General features: G+C 53.8%; 1 protein-coding gene across 4 annotated transcripts in view; it reads left to right on the top strand.

Annotated features, from left to right (window-relative positions):
* The first annotated feature begins 6,767 nt into the window (after nucleotides 1-6,767).
* SYNE3 (spectrin repeat containing nuclear envelope family member 3) overlaps nucleotides 6,768-14,369 on the top strand; it is a 104,703-nt gene continuing 97,101 nt past the window's right edge. For all 4 annotated transcript variants that reach the window (XM_088024463.1, XM_088024465.1, XM_088024464.1 and 1 more), the window contains exon 1: nucleotides 6,768-6,838. The gene's annotated coding sequence lies outside the window, so the exon portion shown is untranslated. The remainder of the gene's footprint in view (nucleotides 6,839-14,369) is intronic.

A 14,369-nucleotide genomic window follows, 5' to 3' on the forward strand; every position in this document is an offset into this window, starting at 1 on the left:
CTCACTATCTCTCTCTCTCTCTCTGTCAATTAAATAAATAAATAAAATCTTTAAAAAAAGATTTTATTTATTTATTTGGCACAGAGAGAGAGAGAGAGAGAGAGAGCACAAGCAGGGGGAGCAGCAGAAGGAGAAGGAGAAGCAGACTTCCCCCTGAGCAGGGAGCCTGATGTGGACTCGATCCCAGGACCCCAGCATTATGAGCCGAGCTGAAGGCAGAAGCTTAACCAACTGAGCCACCCGGGCACCCTGATGTCCTGTCATTTTATGATGAAGCTGTAAGGGTCAGCGGCAGGGGACAGACACTGTGATTGAAGAGAAACCACACCCCTGGTGTGTTTGGCAGCCACAGAGAGAGCCGAGAGCAGACGTGGCCTTCCTGATATAGAGTAATTCAGAAGACACGAAGCCACTCATGATCTGAAATGCACTCAGCCAGCCCTGGGTGTTTTATGGTAGGAAGCAGGAACTTTGAAGCTTTTCTTGCTGCATATACAGGTAATCAACATAACCAGAGCGCTCAGTCCTGCTGTTTACACACACTCACACAGGACAAACTTCCAGGCTGGTGCTCTCCCTCTCATGGCACATGTATTATATGCAGGCTGCTCACCTGTTACTAAAGCCGGTGCAGTTCTTTGCAAAGTACAATTAATTTTTCATCAATCCCCTTGACCCTTAAGGAACTCATCACACCAATGAGGCCAGAGATGAACACTTCAGCTTCAGTGTAACCCCGTGTAAAAATATAACCTAAGAAATGGTCGGGGATTGAATCATGACCAGGAAATGGTCCTCACCTATTGCTACCAGACAAACAGAAGGCCCAGGGATTAAGCGTGGCCTGAGTGAGGCCAGGATGCCTGGATTTGTATCTGGTCACACACATGATGGGCAAGTCGTTACCCTCTCTGTTCCTTTATAAAAATTCGATAATGGTAGCTACCCTGAAGGGTGGTGATAAGGATTAAATGAGTTAATATAAGTAAAGGCTTAATACAGTGCTTGGCACATGGTAAGCCCTTAATCAATGTTAGGTATCATTACTACCCAGAACACCTTCCCCCAAACACTTGGACCTTCACACCTCCCATTTCTAGATTCCTCTGAGGTTCAATTCTGTACCGTGCAGTCTAGTGTTTGATGACATGCAGTGTTGCCTTGTGGTTTCAGTGTCATTTCAGTGTTTGAGTCTTAATGTTGCATCCTCAATAGACTGTAAATGCCTGGTCCTAGGAACCACGTAGTTTACTTTTGCTGCATTTCTACAACGCACAGCCCTGTCCTGGGCAACCACTGGACACATAAAAATCCCTGGAGTGTGTGCATCACTATAAACAGGAAAAAATCTGTGATGTGGCATTATATACGGGTACTACAGCCAACAGCTAACATGCTAAGTGGAAAGACTTACAGAGACACAAAAACCCCCATACTGAACGTCTATGGCTGGTTGTCTCACAACAACCCCCAACCGGAAACAACCCAGACGCCCTTCCACAAGCGAATGGTTAGACAAACAGCGGTCCCTCCGTGCCACAGAACACTACCCAGCAATGAAGTGGTAGGAACTCTTGATACAGCGAAAGTAGCCAATCCCCGAAAGTTACACACCATATGAGTCCACTTATGTACTATTCTTGAAATGGCAAAAATGTAGAAATGGGAATGGATTAATGGTTGCCAAGGGTTGTGGAGGGGATAAGAACAGGGGGGAGGAGCAGCATGAGGGACCCGTGGAGGATGGGGAAGACCTGCATTTTGATAGTGTCAGCGTCAACATCCTGGTCCTGATATCGTGCTATATAGTTTTTACAAGGCATCACTATTGGGGGAAACTGGGTAAAAGGTACAGGGATCTCTCTATGATTTATCACAACTGCATAATCTACAATTGCCTCTAAATCAAATGAATTTTATTTTATTTATTTATTTATTTATTTTATTCATGAGAGTCAGAGAGAGAGAGAGAAAAAGAGAGAGGCAGAGGCAGAGGCAGAGGCAGAAGCAGGCTCCCTGCCTAGCAGGGAGCCCGATGCGGGACTCGATCCCAGGACCCCGGGATCATGACCTGAGCCGAAGGCAGACGCTTAACCATCTGAGCCATCCAGGCGCCCTAAATCAAATGAATTTTAAAAAACCACTTACGGCATTCCCAGCAGAAGCAGAAAGAGTAGATTGGGTTGCCCACTGATGGGCGAAATATGGCAAGCCTCTTCTAGAAGGGCTTTATTTTTTAGGAAGGAAGTTTGTTGATTGTACTTAACACTTTTGTTTCCATTAGTACTTAATCCTTGGGATATATTAATAGCAGTGTTTAGTCATGCTAAGCGACATTATTGTCTAATACCATCAGGAGTCACATGGTTGGTGTTTTTTGTTGTTGTTGTTGTTATTGTTTTATTTGACAGAGAGACCCAGCGAGAGAGGGAACACAAGTAGGCGGAGTGGGAGAGGGAGAAGCAGGCTTCCCGCCGAGCAGGGAGCCCGATGTGGGGCTCGATCCCAGGACCCTGGGACCATGACCTGAGCCGAAGGCAGACTCTTAACGACTGAGCCACCCAGGTGCCCCGGATTCACACAGTTTTTTTAAAACTGGCAGGAGTCATTGAGAGATCATCTTTTCCAATTCTCTCATTTCACAGATTCAGAAACTCCGAAGTGGCCCAAAGTTACACAGCTAACTAGCAGTATTAACCAGGACTAGGACCCAGTCATCCCAGGATCCAATCCTGTGCTTCCAACTGCTCTGTATTTTTATTTTATAAATGCAGCACTATTAGTGGATCTAGATCAATATCCTGAGTTACCCCGGTGTCCATGCTTAGCACCTGAGAGGACTCATTGCCCTCCAGCAGGGGTGCCCCTGCCCAGTTATGGGGTGGCTGCTGCTGGTGGGGACAGCAACTTACTCTGAGACCAAACCAGGCTGGTGGACCCCTCACCCTCCAAGCACATAATAGGACCAGAGTGGGAGAGGACGGAATAACACTTGGAGGACTGGCTAGAAAGCAAACAGAGAAAGAGGCAGCTGGAAGCAGAGCCAGGATGAGAACCAGCTCTCCACGCCCAGATCAGGGCTTCTCTGATGGGGCACCCCAGAAATGGCCACCCCAGTGTGTGCTTTTCATCACTGTGTGGCCAGTGGCCTTTATTTAAGTCATCATGGAGGGGGGAAGCCAAGCTAGGGACAGAGAAATGGAAACCTAAGTTTCCAGAACACCAATTACCACCCGGGACCCTGGGCATGATCCCTCCTTCCTGCCATCTTGACTCAGTTTACCCATTCATACAAGGGGGTTTGGATTAGCCAGAAGAGTGGCTCTAGCTTTTGTTCTGAGCTTCCTGTGCAGACCAAACACGCAAACAACTAAAAATCAGGCTTGCAAAATAAGACTCGTACAGATGGCTAGCCAACGGCAAATGTGTAACAGACCTGAATCATTTCCCCAGGCTTATTAAATCAGCCCCTGCTTCCTCATGGGTGGTGGTAGAGATGCTGGCTGCAGGGAAGGGACTTGGGGAAGGAGCAGTCAAAATTTCACTTTTTGGGAGACATTTTGTACGTTGCACAAACAGCCCCCACTGCCAAATGAGTCAGAATTTCCGAATGGCATAATTTTAGGGCCTCCTTGTGGTTCCCTCTCTGGGCCACTTCTGAAAGGGAGGCCTCAGGGCGGGGTTTCCTGTGCTCAATTCCAGAGATGCTGGAGGGGCTCTCTCCGCCTCCCCCATCCTTTGCCAGAATTTTCTTTCCAGAGCAGTTTTCGTTTCCACTCCTTTCTGTAGCCGTGGGTAATGCTGAAGACTGAAGACGGAGGTGAAGGCTTACAGCCTTCCTAGTGGCAAACTGCCCCTCTCTCCCGCATTGATTACTCAACATGTTCGCCTTCAGCGTGGTCTACTTCGGAGTGGCAGAAGACTGGCACAGAATTAACAAAAAATCACACCCTGTGCTTACATCATGCTTGAGAAGAGCAACGGGAGAGTATCGTCACAAATCACCAAGCCCTGTAAAGATGAAGATAATATTAATGATGACAATAAATCTACTAATATCGGCATGTAAAATATTTTTTATCACATATATTTTCCCCTATGGAATATTCTTTTTTTTTAAAGATTTTATTTATTTACTTGAGAGAGAGAGAGAGAGAGAATGAGAGACAGAGAGCACGAGAGGGAAGAGGGTCAGAGGGAGAAGCAGACTCCCCGCTGAGCAGGGAGCCCGATGTGGGACTCGATCCCGGGACTCCAGGATCATGACCTGAGCCGAAGGCAGTCGCCCAACCAACTGAGCCACCCAGGCGCCCTCCCCTATGGAATATTCTTGCTATGCCCGCTTAAGAGATGAGAAAACCCAGGTTCTAAGAGGTCACATGGCTTGCTAGGGTTCACTCAGTGAAGGAGCAGAGCTGGGTCTGGAGTGTGGGTCTCGCAGCTTTGAGGTGGTGCTCTGTGCTGTGTGAGCTGGGAGTTGGGGGGGGTTGGGGGGGTTGGGGGGGAGGTCGGGGCATCTCTATGCACACCACCGCCCCGTTCAGGAGACAGCCCCCTGGACACAGAATCATTGCACTGTGACCTCGACCTCTGGTAGTAGTCCTCTGTTTCTCACTCTCCATATCCCCAGGGACTCACACGTAGTAGGTGCTCAGGAAATATCTGATGAAGGACTGAATAGCTGCGTACTAGAACCTGTTGGGATCATGCTCTACCCAGAACAGCTCACATGAGCGGGGTGCTCACACCACTAGGTGCAAAATCATTGAAGATGGATTCTTCTTATTGAGCGCATGTAACTGAAGAGGAAGCCAAAGATGAGTAATGAACAGAAAGTTGCCAACTTGCAGTTTGGCGCTGGAGCTTGAGCTCTTTGCCCCACCTGTGCGAAACCATCTCTCACAGCAGGAAGCTGACTTCTGATGGCCTGCTGCTTCACCTTACCAGCAGTGCTGGTGGGACCATCCTCCTCCTTGCGCAAAGTACCTGACCTCCGTGTGCCTCCGTTTCCAACCTAAGACAAATGGAACTTTTCCTAACCCCCTGGAAGACCTTGGCAGAGATGTAATGAGGAGATACACGTGAAAGCATTTGGAAGAATAAAGAGCGTTATCCAAGTGCCAAGTGTCATAATAATTGGTCATTGCTGTCTGCACCTTCAACTTGGCTGTTGTAACCCCAAGGCTTGTGACAGCACCTCAGATGGAGGCGGGATGATAATGAGAAACATAATAGGACACCTAGAACCGGTCAAGGGGAAGCGTGGGAGAGGCCCTTTGTGGGCATCTCCTATGACCCTGTGGATAATTATAGCTTGATGAACAGAGTTCTGAGTTAGGAGGTGTGGCTGACACTGGCATTCTAACTCCTGCTAGGTCTACCCCAGTGTTACTTCTGGGCTGTAGCATTCCTCTGCTTTGCCCTCAGTTTGGAAAAGACACACACACACACACACACACACACACACACACACACACACGCATGCACAGCGCGTGCGCGCGCGCGCGCGCGCGCACACACACACACACACACACACAATTACTATCTGGTCCTGTTTTACAATTTAATCTTTGTCTTAGGACACTGATCTGTTCAACAAATATGGATAGAGGACCAGACAAGCTCTCACTAAGAAACAAAAGAGGAAAACACCCTCTGGGAAGCAGTAGATCTGGGCCAGCTCCCTAACTCCTCAAGCTTAGCCTCCATGGTCTCATCTGCAAAATGGGCGTCACTGACACCTAAATTGTGAAGACTGGAGTCCCCATGGTACATAGTTCCACAAGTTGTGTCGTTAGTGGCTCTCATTCCCATCCAGAGGAGACAGAACCAATCAGGCAAACATGTTGTAATTACTCGGACAAAGATCAAGGCTCGGGTGGAGAGACAGTTCAAAGGGCCCTAGGTGTGCCGGGAGCCAAAGGCAAGGAGGCAGATAAGATTCAGACATTCTGCCGCAAGGTTTAAGAGTTGGTGGAGTCGCTGATCAAGGTGAGAGGATGTCTTTTGGGTGGGAGTGCGCGCTGGGAGAAAAGGGAGACAGTTTCCGGGGGCCTTGCGTGGGTGGGAGGTCCAGATTATGTTTAGAATTCACATTCCTTGCAGCTCACGCACCGTCGCCCCCTCTCGGCATCCTGGGGGACTCCCTTCTGAGCCTGTGGCCCAGAGATCCCGCGCGCCTTGGCTCCAGGCACTGTGGGGTGGGAGGGGCCGGATGGGGTGCCCCCACTGTCAGGCCAGCTGATAGGTGTCACTTCCTCCTGGATTTCGCGCCTCAGGGGAGTGCCCTGGCGTTGGGCCCCGCCTCGGCTCTTGCCGGGGGGGCAAGACCTGCGAGCCCCCTAGCCTTCTCCCCAAATCTGGACGCCCGAGGAACTCCCTCCCGGATCTAACTTTCCCCGGGGGAGAGGCAGCTCCGTGTCATCCCCAAGGATGAGACCCCGGCGGAGGCAGGCAGGGGTCCGGGGATCCCGGCGGCTCCCGGGCCGGAGTGTGCAGCCCTGGGCGCGGGGCCGGGGGTGAGGATGGGGAGACCCCACGGCAGCGCTCCCTCCCTCGGAGGGGTCTGCGATTGGGCGCCGGGGGCTTGAGGCGGTGCACCGGGGGCCTCCGCGGAGCGCGCGGAGCCGGGCGCGTCCTTGTCCAGCCCTGCCCGGTGGCAGGGCTCGGGCGGCGGCTCCCGCGGCAGGTCCCCGAGCGGACTGGGCGGGGCTGGGGGGGGGCGAGTGTCCGGCCCCGCCCCGGCCCCGCCCCCCTCCGTAGCCGCCCGGGACGCAGGGAGGAGGGCGGCTGGGCCGGAGCAGCCCGCGGCGCCGCGCTCCTGCAAGCTCGGGGCCGGGTAAGTGGCGCGGGACCGGGAGGCCGAGCTGGGGCCGTGAGGGTCGGGGCTGCAGCCCCCCGCTCAGCCCCGACGCGTCCCCCAGGGGTATGGGTCGCCGAAAGTCGAGGGGACCCGGGGAGGCGCGCCTGGCGCGGGGGCGGGGGCCCTGGCGTGACAGCTGCGGGCGGGCGGGTATTTTTAGTTTAAACCCAACCGTTCCCCGCCGCCTGCGAAGTCCCGGAGCCTTTCTGCTCCCCAAGCTTGGAGGCGCGGCCCCCAAGAAAAAGCCCCTAAGCCCTGGGCAGCGCGTCCCCGGCTGGCCGGGCGCCGCCTCCAATCTTTGCTCAGCCTCCGCTTGGGGCCAGAGGACCTGTCACCGCGGGCCCGCGCCGCCGAGTGTCCCGGGCCTGGGCAGTAAACGCGGGCGGGAATACCCCATCCTGGCGACCACGCGCTCGCCTCGGAGTGCCCGCGACAGCCCAGAGCCCGCGAGCTAGGAGGCGGGGGGGGGGGGGGGGGGCGGGGGGAGGTCGTCCCAGGCGGCCTCGGTTTCGTTCAGACGCCTCCTGGCTGTGCAGCTCTGGGCAAGTCCCTCAGCCTCTCTGAGCCTCATTCCGCAACTCTCAAGGAGGGCGTAGCGAGGCCAAAGATCTCTTGCAGGGTCTGAGCCAGCCCCAGATGGATGCTGACTCCCCTTAGGGTCTTGAGATCTTGACTCTAGACAGAGGACCTGGTGGAGGTAACCCAATGGTCAACCTAGGAGCCCGTGAGTGCCCCACCCTGCGCAGCGACCTCTGCTTCAAAACTATACCGCTGCAGTGGGGGTGATAATCAATGTTATTTTTTCACTTTGGCCCAAGAGCTCTGGCCCAGGGCTGCCCTGGGACCCTGTCCCAGGTTCCTGGTCTCTTTCACTTCTGAAGGGTTAACTTCCTCCTGGCACCAGTGGAGGAGCCTGACATGCCCAGGAAGCATGCCCCATCCCAGGTGAGAGAGCGCAGGAGGAGACAGTGGGGAAAAGAGACGGTCCCCCCAGAAAGGGGAGCATGTCACAAAATCACTGCCCTTCTGAGCTTGGCGGGACAGCCTCCTTCATCCACCAAGAAGAGAGAAAGCAGGCCCCGAGATGGGGAGTGATTTGCCCAGAGCTGCGCAACCAAGAACAGAAGCTGGCTCTCTCAAAGGGTCAGGCCCTGCCTCCTGCACAGCCAACAGCCCCCAGGGGTCAGGAGCTGGGAGGCGGGAGGGACAAGCCTGTGCCAATGGGTTGTTTTGCTCTGTTTCCTGTAACCGTGCCCCAGCGAGGCTCTCTGACACGTGTGGGTCTGCACATTCCTCAAGCAGGACCGCACTGGGCTGCCGACAGTCACAGCTGTGCCAAGCCTGCTGGCCCCGGGGCGGTTTTCAGCGAGGGAGGCCTCTCTGAGGGCAGCTGGAGTGGGGGAGTGGGCTGGGAAGGCTTTATTTCTGGAACTCCTGTCTTGCTGGGGGTCCTGAGGAGGCCTGAGGATTTGCTGGTGGCCCTGCGGGGAGGATTGAGAATCCAGGCTTTGGTTTCTGCCTCAGGGTGCAGACTGGCCCCCTGCAGGCACCCCCCTTCAGGGTGAGTTTGAACTCCTTCGGTCTCCATGGGAACAACCAATCCTCTCTCCCAGCTGCTTTACATGATCTGTAACCGCTGCAGACCTGTCCTTGCCTGGGGGGCCGCTGGGCCTCGTGATGCCAAAACCTGGGGCTGGGACAGTTGGGGGACCTTGGCTTGGCTGCAGGGTGACCTCCGCTCTGGGGAAGTAAGACTGGACAAGTCCAGCACAACCCCCCCTAAATATCCTGGAGCCCCTGAGAGCCAAGAGGGCGGTGGGGCCTCCCGTGTTGCCCAGCTGTTAAGAATGGGGGTGGCCATGTTAGACCACCTGGGTCCAGGGCCAGCCTTGGCGGTGAAACAGTCACTTCAGCTTTCAGAGCTTGGATCTTCTTCCGCACGAGAGGGGGGGGTAATCGTAGTGCCCCCATCTTGGGTGCTGTGAGCATTAAATGAGATGCTCCATGAAGAGTGATTTATACGGGGCCAGACACAGCACGTGCAAGCAGCTATCATAGTTTTTGGTGATGGGGCTCCGGAGGGGGGAGGTGGGGGACACCTGAGTGCCCCCTGCCCAGCGCAGCTCCGCCCTTTCCTCTCTGCCTTGAATGCCCGTGTCTGTCCAGTGGCGGGTGGCCCTGGAGCCTTTGCACCCCTGAAAGATGGTCTTCGACCCAGGCAGAGAGATTTGAGAGGGGTCTGCCAGGGGACCCCATGTGTCTGTGGGCCCTTAGGAAGCATTTCCTGTCTCTCCTACGGCCCTGACGGCAGCCAATGCTGCCACTGCCGGCCCATTTACAGATGAGGAGACGGATGCAGAGGCCAGGAGCCACAGAGTCAGGATTTGACCTCTGGGCTTTTGACTTGATGCTCTTCATTATGCCCGGCTGCGTGTCTCAGAGGATAGAAGCACCATGTTATCTGCTGATCTTCAGGAGAACAGTATTGACGAGGCAGGATCCTGGTTATCTAAGACATTGGTATTTCCTGGAAAAGAATGAATTCTGGACTTCTTCTCCCTGTAACATCGAAACATAGCTCAACAGGGCCAAGAGAGGAAACTGGGAGAAGGAGATGGAAGTTCCAGAATTGTCTGCTGACCCTCTCCACCCGCCTCAAGGGATGGATATTTGCCTCAGGATTTGGGAACGGGGCCTAGCAGCTAGGAAGTAGCGGGGAGACCGTCCCAGCAGCCAAAGCCTAAGTTTGGTCATCTCTAAAATAGAGATAAGAGGCCCCCACACCTCCCTGTGGGGTTGCTGTGGGGGATAAATGAGACAATGGGGGACAAGGCTCAGCAGAATGCCCTGCAGGCTGGGGACACATCATAGGAGGAGTTACGATGGTTTTATTATTACTAATCCTCCTAATGTAACTGTAACAATGTGCTGCGGCCGTGCTCCTCTTGCCTGGATTTCTAGGCTGCAGACTTTGGGCAGGGAATCCCAGCATCTCCGAAATGGCTTTGAAAGGCTGGGCAGAGAGCTGCTAATTATGAAGCTCAAAACGCAAACACTAACCAGGAGTTGTTAAGCGATGCATACACGGGAAGTAAAAAGCAATGGCAAAATGGGAGAAGTGAGCACCTTTAATGAGTCAGAGATGACCACTGGGGGGGTGCATGGGGGGTAAGAGGGGATTGGGAGGGTCACAGGGTCTGCGACAAAGGAATTCACCCTGTAATATTTGTAAGGATATGTATGTCTCCTGTGCGCCTCTCTACGTAGCTCCTGTTCATAGATTTAAGCAGGTTTTATAAAAGGCAAGGGAATGGCAACCCCAAATCGGGGTGGTTATCTTCGGTGGGGAAGAGGGTACAGGGTCAGGGAGGAGCCACCTCCACCTCCAGTGGCATCCATTATGTTCTGTTTCTTCTAGCTCATGGGTGCTATTTTAAAATATTTTTATGCTTCATCATTTACAAACCTGTATCTGTTTCCATACACACAGACACGCATATATTCCATTGTACATATCAAATCTTACATGCAAATAAAAAGGTAATATGAAATGTGAAACATTTCACAAAACCCTCTTAGGAAATCAGACTCTTCCCCATGGATTCAGATGTTAATTTGGCTGGATTTAAGAAATAAAACAAACACAAATCCTAGTGTGTGACAGACACATGGCTTCTTCTGGAGAAATCATCTCCCTCTTCTGAAGTCCTAACAACAAGAAGATGGTGTGAACACGGCGATCTCAGGTTATCAACGGGAGTTTTTAAAGTCTCGGGTAATGATTTATGCTTTATGATTTATGATTTATGCTCACGAATCAGAAAATCCTGAAATGTTTGAGCTGGGAGGAACCTCGGGTCACCTGGACCAACCTGCTGGTTTTATGGCTAATAGAAGTGCCCCGGCCAAGGTCAGCATTAGGCACATGGGCAGGGCAGACAGCTCACTCTGGGCTGCCACACCTGTGTGACTGTCACTGGGACACCACCTGCCACACCTCCATATTTGAGGCTAAACTAACGCGATCATTTTAATCTTTTTAAAAAGTCAGAAAAAAGCTACAGTGTGCCATGAGCACACACTTCCAGAACTTACACGAACACAAACATCATCAAAGGCCATACATAAGCCGTGTCCACACTCCCCTTTGCTACAGAACCCTCCTGGGACAGCCCCTCATATTCCTCCCGGTCTTTGTGGGGCACACTTGATCTACTTATAAGTTATCAAAACAACTTACTGCTCTGGGTATGATTACCTCCATTTTTCAGTTGGGGAAACAGATTCAGAGAGGTTGAATGCCTTGCTCCAAATCCTGGGGCAGGTAAGTGCTAGAGCAGAAGTCCCACCCCGAGGAAGAACTGAAAAGACAGGAAACTTTTTGTGTGTGCTGTGTTGTGAACGCATCCTTCCCTCCCCAGAAGCTGCAATCCCCAGTGGCCCAGCCCAGCTGGTGGGTCATGGGGACATGCCCTGATCAAGCATAGTTGGGTGGTGTCTGCCCACCTGTCAGATCGCAGAAGGTTCTGGAACCTGACGGCTCTCACTGCCACGTCTTCCTCCTTATGACCGAGCAGGGCAGCGGGGTGCTGAGATTTGGGGAATCCATCCCATTTTTGGCCCTGGTGCTCTGAACGCCCACTTCAATTCTGGGCCACCTTCTTCTGCCCAAATCACAGGTGTTCTTCGGGCCTTCCCTCTGCAGAGGCCAGTGGGGCTCGAGGTGCCAGGGGATGTGTTCAGTGGTGGTTCTCCTGATGTGCGGAGGCAGCTGTTGTGCCCAGCCCATGCGCCCACCTGCGCAGTGGAGCCCGGGGCCCAGCCCCCCTGCCCTGGGTCCTGGGGTCAGTTGTGACACCGTGACCCCATTTGTCATGTGCCTGATGGGGCTGGTGGTGCCTCCCCCTGGGGCAGGGCTAATGCACAAGCCAGGCAGCTTTCAGAAACTGGGAAACAAGCCCTCCCTGTATGTGCCCGCGGACACTGTGTGTGCAGTGTTCGCGAAGGGTTTGGAAGTGACAGCTGCAGGGGAGAACAGGAGCCAGCCTTGACTTCATCTCCTCTGAGCCTCTAATTTGACCCATGGGGAAACCGAGTCTCAGCGAGCGCAAGTGCCTGGCCCAGGTCTCTCTGGTGCCTCGAGGCCAATCTGGGATCTGAGATGGTGTCTTCTGGTCCCTGGCCAGTACTCTTCCCTCGAAGCCACCTTCCCTAAAAGTCTGTTTTGTCTGCATTCGTGCCATAGCACCAGGCGGGCTGGGCGTGTGGTGTAGACAGACTTGTCTTCGGGCCTCATCACCAAGGCCTGCATAGAAGAGGTGGGCCCCTGGAGTCACTTGTTGAACTCTCATTAAGCCAAGACTTATTTGAGGCCTGGAAAGGGCTGAGCCCCTCCCAAGTGACATTTGCTGAAATAATACAGCAGGCTGACTCACTGGGGGAGCCTCTTTCCTTGTTGTTTCAAAGAGCTGGCCCTTCTGTGATGATGGGAGGTACTGGCAGGTCACCAGGCACACTGACCTTTACCTGGGCCAGTCTCGGCTTCCTGCCCTTCAAAATGGGAGGCTGAAATTAGGAGAGCTCGAAGGGGCCTCGAAGGAGGTGTCTGGAGATTCTAAGTCTCCCGTTGCAATCTGCCCACCCTAGGAGAGGCCAGCTCACTGAAGCGGGTGAGTCCCTGACTATCCCCTCCAGGGCTCCCCCTTGCTCTGAGGACCAAGACCCAGGCCCCCAGGCTGCCCGGCTGGCCTTTTGTGCTTTCTACCACCTGGGCTACCTCCTGGTCCCCTAAGGCCACAAACCCATCCTGGACTTCACCACCTCCAGACCTGCCCTCCCATTGTGACTTCTGCCTCACTGTGCCCCTCACCCAGCTCCTCCCCGCCAACACCTGCTAGGTGGCTCTTCCTCCTAGAAGCCTTCCTCAGGCCACCCTGGGGGGTTGGGGGTTTGTTTTCCTTTCCCAGTGTACTTTCCTTTTGGTGTTTAAATTTCAGCTTTTGTGTTTGATTCCCCCCCACCCCAGGATTGTGACCTCCCTGAGGGCAGAGATACAGGGTTTTTCATTCCCTTCTTGTTGTTATCTAATTAAAAGGCTCTACACTTTAAAATCAGATCTTACAAATATAGGGGTGCTGATGCCACCCTAATGAGCACCCCCAGCTGAAGTGGACGGGGTAGATCCTAGTGATTCCCAGGACACCGAGGAGAAAGCTGGGCTCCAGAGTCGTGACCCAAGGCTGGGGAGAGAAGGGACGCTGGTCACCTCCCTCTGTGGCTCTCTTTGGAGACTGTCCTCTTGGAGAGCTGTCCGTTTTCCTGGGCTCTCCGGGGCCGGCGCTGGACCTGGAGCCTGTCTGGAATCTGACATCTCTTGCCCCCCCCCCGGAGCTCACGTCTGATGCTCATTCCCTCTCTGAGTCTCTCTTGCACTTATCACTACCTGAAATCACCCTAAGTATTTGCTCTTGAGCTTATCATCCATCTCCCCTGCTAGCACGTCAACTCCATGAGGGCAAAGATTTTTTTTTCTGTCCCCAGAGCCTCGCCATGGTGGTAGGTGCTCAGCCCCTATTTATGGGATGAATGGCAGTAGAAACTGACCAGGAGCGCTGAGTGCCCCCTCCCCCCAGGGGTCTGGCACACTTGATCATGATGGCTAGCGTCTGCTCAGCACTTAGGAGTGCCCTTGCTACTCTGAATGCTCCCTGGGTTTTTCCCTCTCTATCCTCCCAACAGCTCCGGAGGCAGGCTCTGAGGGTCCCACTTTACGGAGACGTTCAGCAACCTGCCCTCGGCCACTTTGCAGCAGAGTTAGAATTTAGCTCCGACTATCTGACCCCACAGCTTGTGCCGGGAACCGTCCGCCTTCACTGGCCTTTTCGCGGTTCCATGCTGGGAGTGCGCTGGGCAGGATGCGGTGAGTCACACCCAGAACTCAGGCCTCCTCCCTAAGCATCGAGTTCTTTCCCTGAAACCCCCAGTCTCTGTCACACTGACAGGCCATTCCTCAGAGGAAATCCTTTCTGCGGGGCCAGTGTCACATGGGTCCAGGAATGCCACAGGTTTTGCAGAGCCCGGGCCCACCCTGGGGCGCCCCACCCTGACCACCCCGACCACACCCTTCCCTCCCGCGGGCCCCGGAGCTCCGCCTGCGGCTTGCTCACTCGCTGTTGAGAAGTGGGTGGCCACACGCCTGGCTGGATGTGAGCCAGCTGGGGTTGTCAGGTTAAATTCCTTTATTCGGGACTGGGCAGCAGTTTGGAGCCTGGCTTATGTAATTTGCCTGTTTATCTGTTTGCTGATTTCACATTCAGCTTGGCTCAGAAATACTTATAGAAAATGGATTTGTAAAAAATTCCATCTGTAGTATCTCTTGTCCCCAGTGCCTTCTAGGTAAAACCACCTGAATGCCTGGGTGGGTGGGGGGCGGGAGGGTGGATGCTCCCAGCGGTCTTTGCTTGTTTGTGTGCTCCTTTGGCGGTCTTTGCTTGTTTGTGTGCTCCTT

The sequence above is a fragment of the Eumetopias jubatus genome, unplaced genomic scaffold, assembly GCF_037043125.1.
Source record: "Eumetopias jubatus isolate StellerSeaLion01/CBP00866 unplaced genomic scaffold, mEumJub1_p1.0 scaffold_7, whole genome shotgun sequence".
NCBI lineage: Eukaryota > Metazoa > Chordata > Mammalia > Carnivora > Otariidae > Eumetopias > Eumetopias jubatus.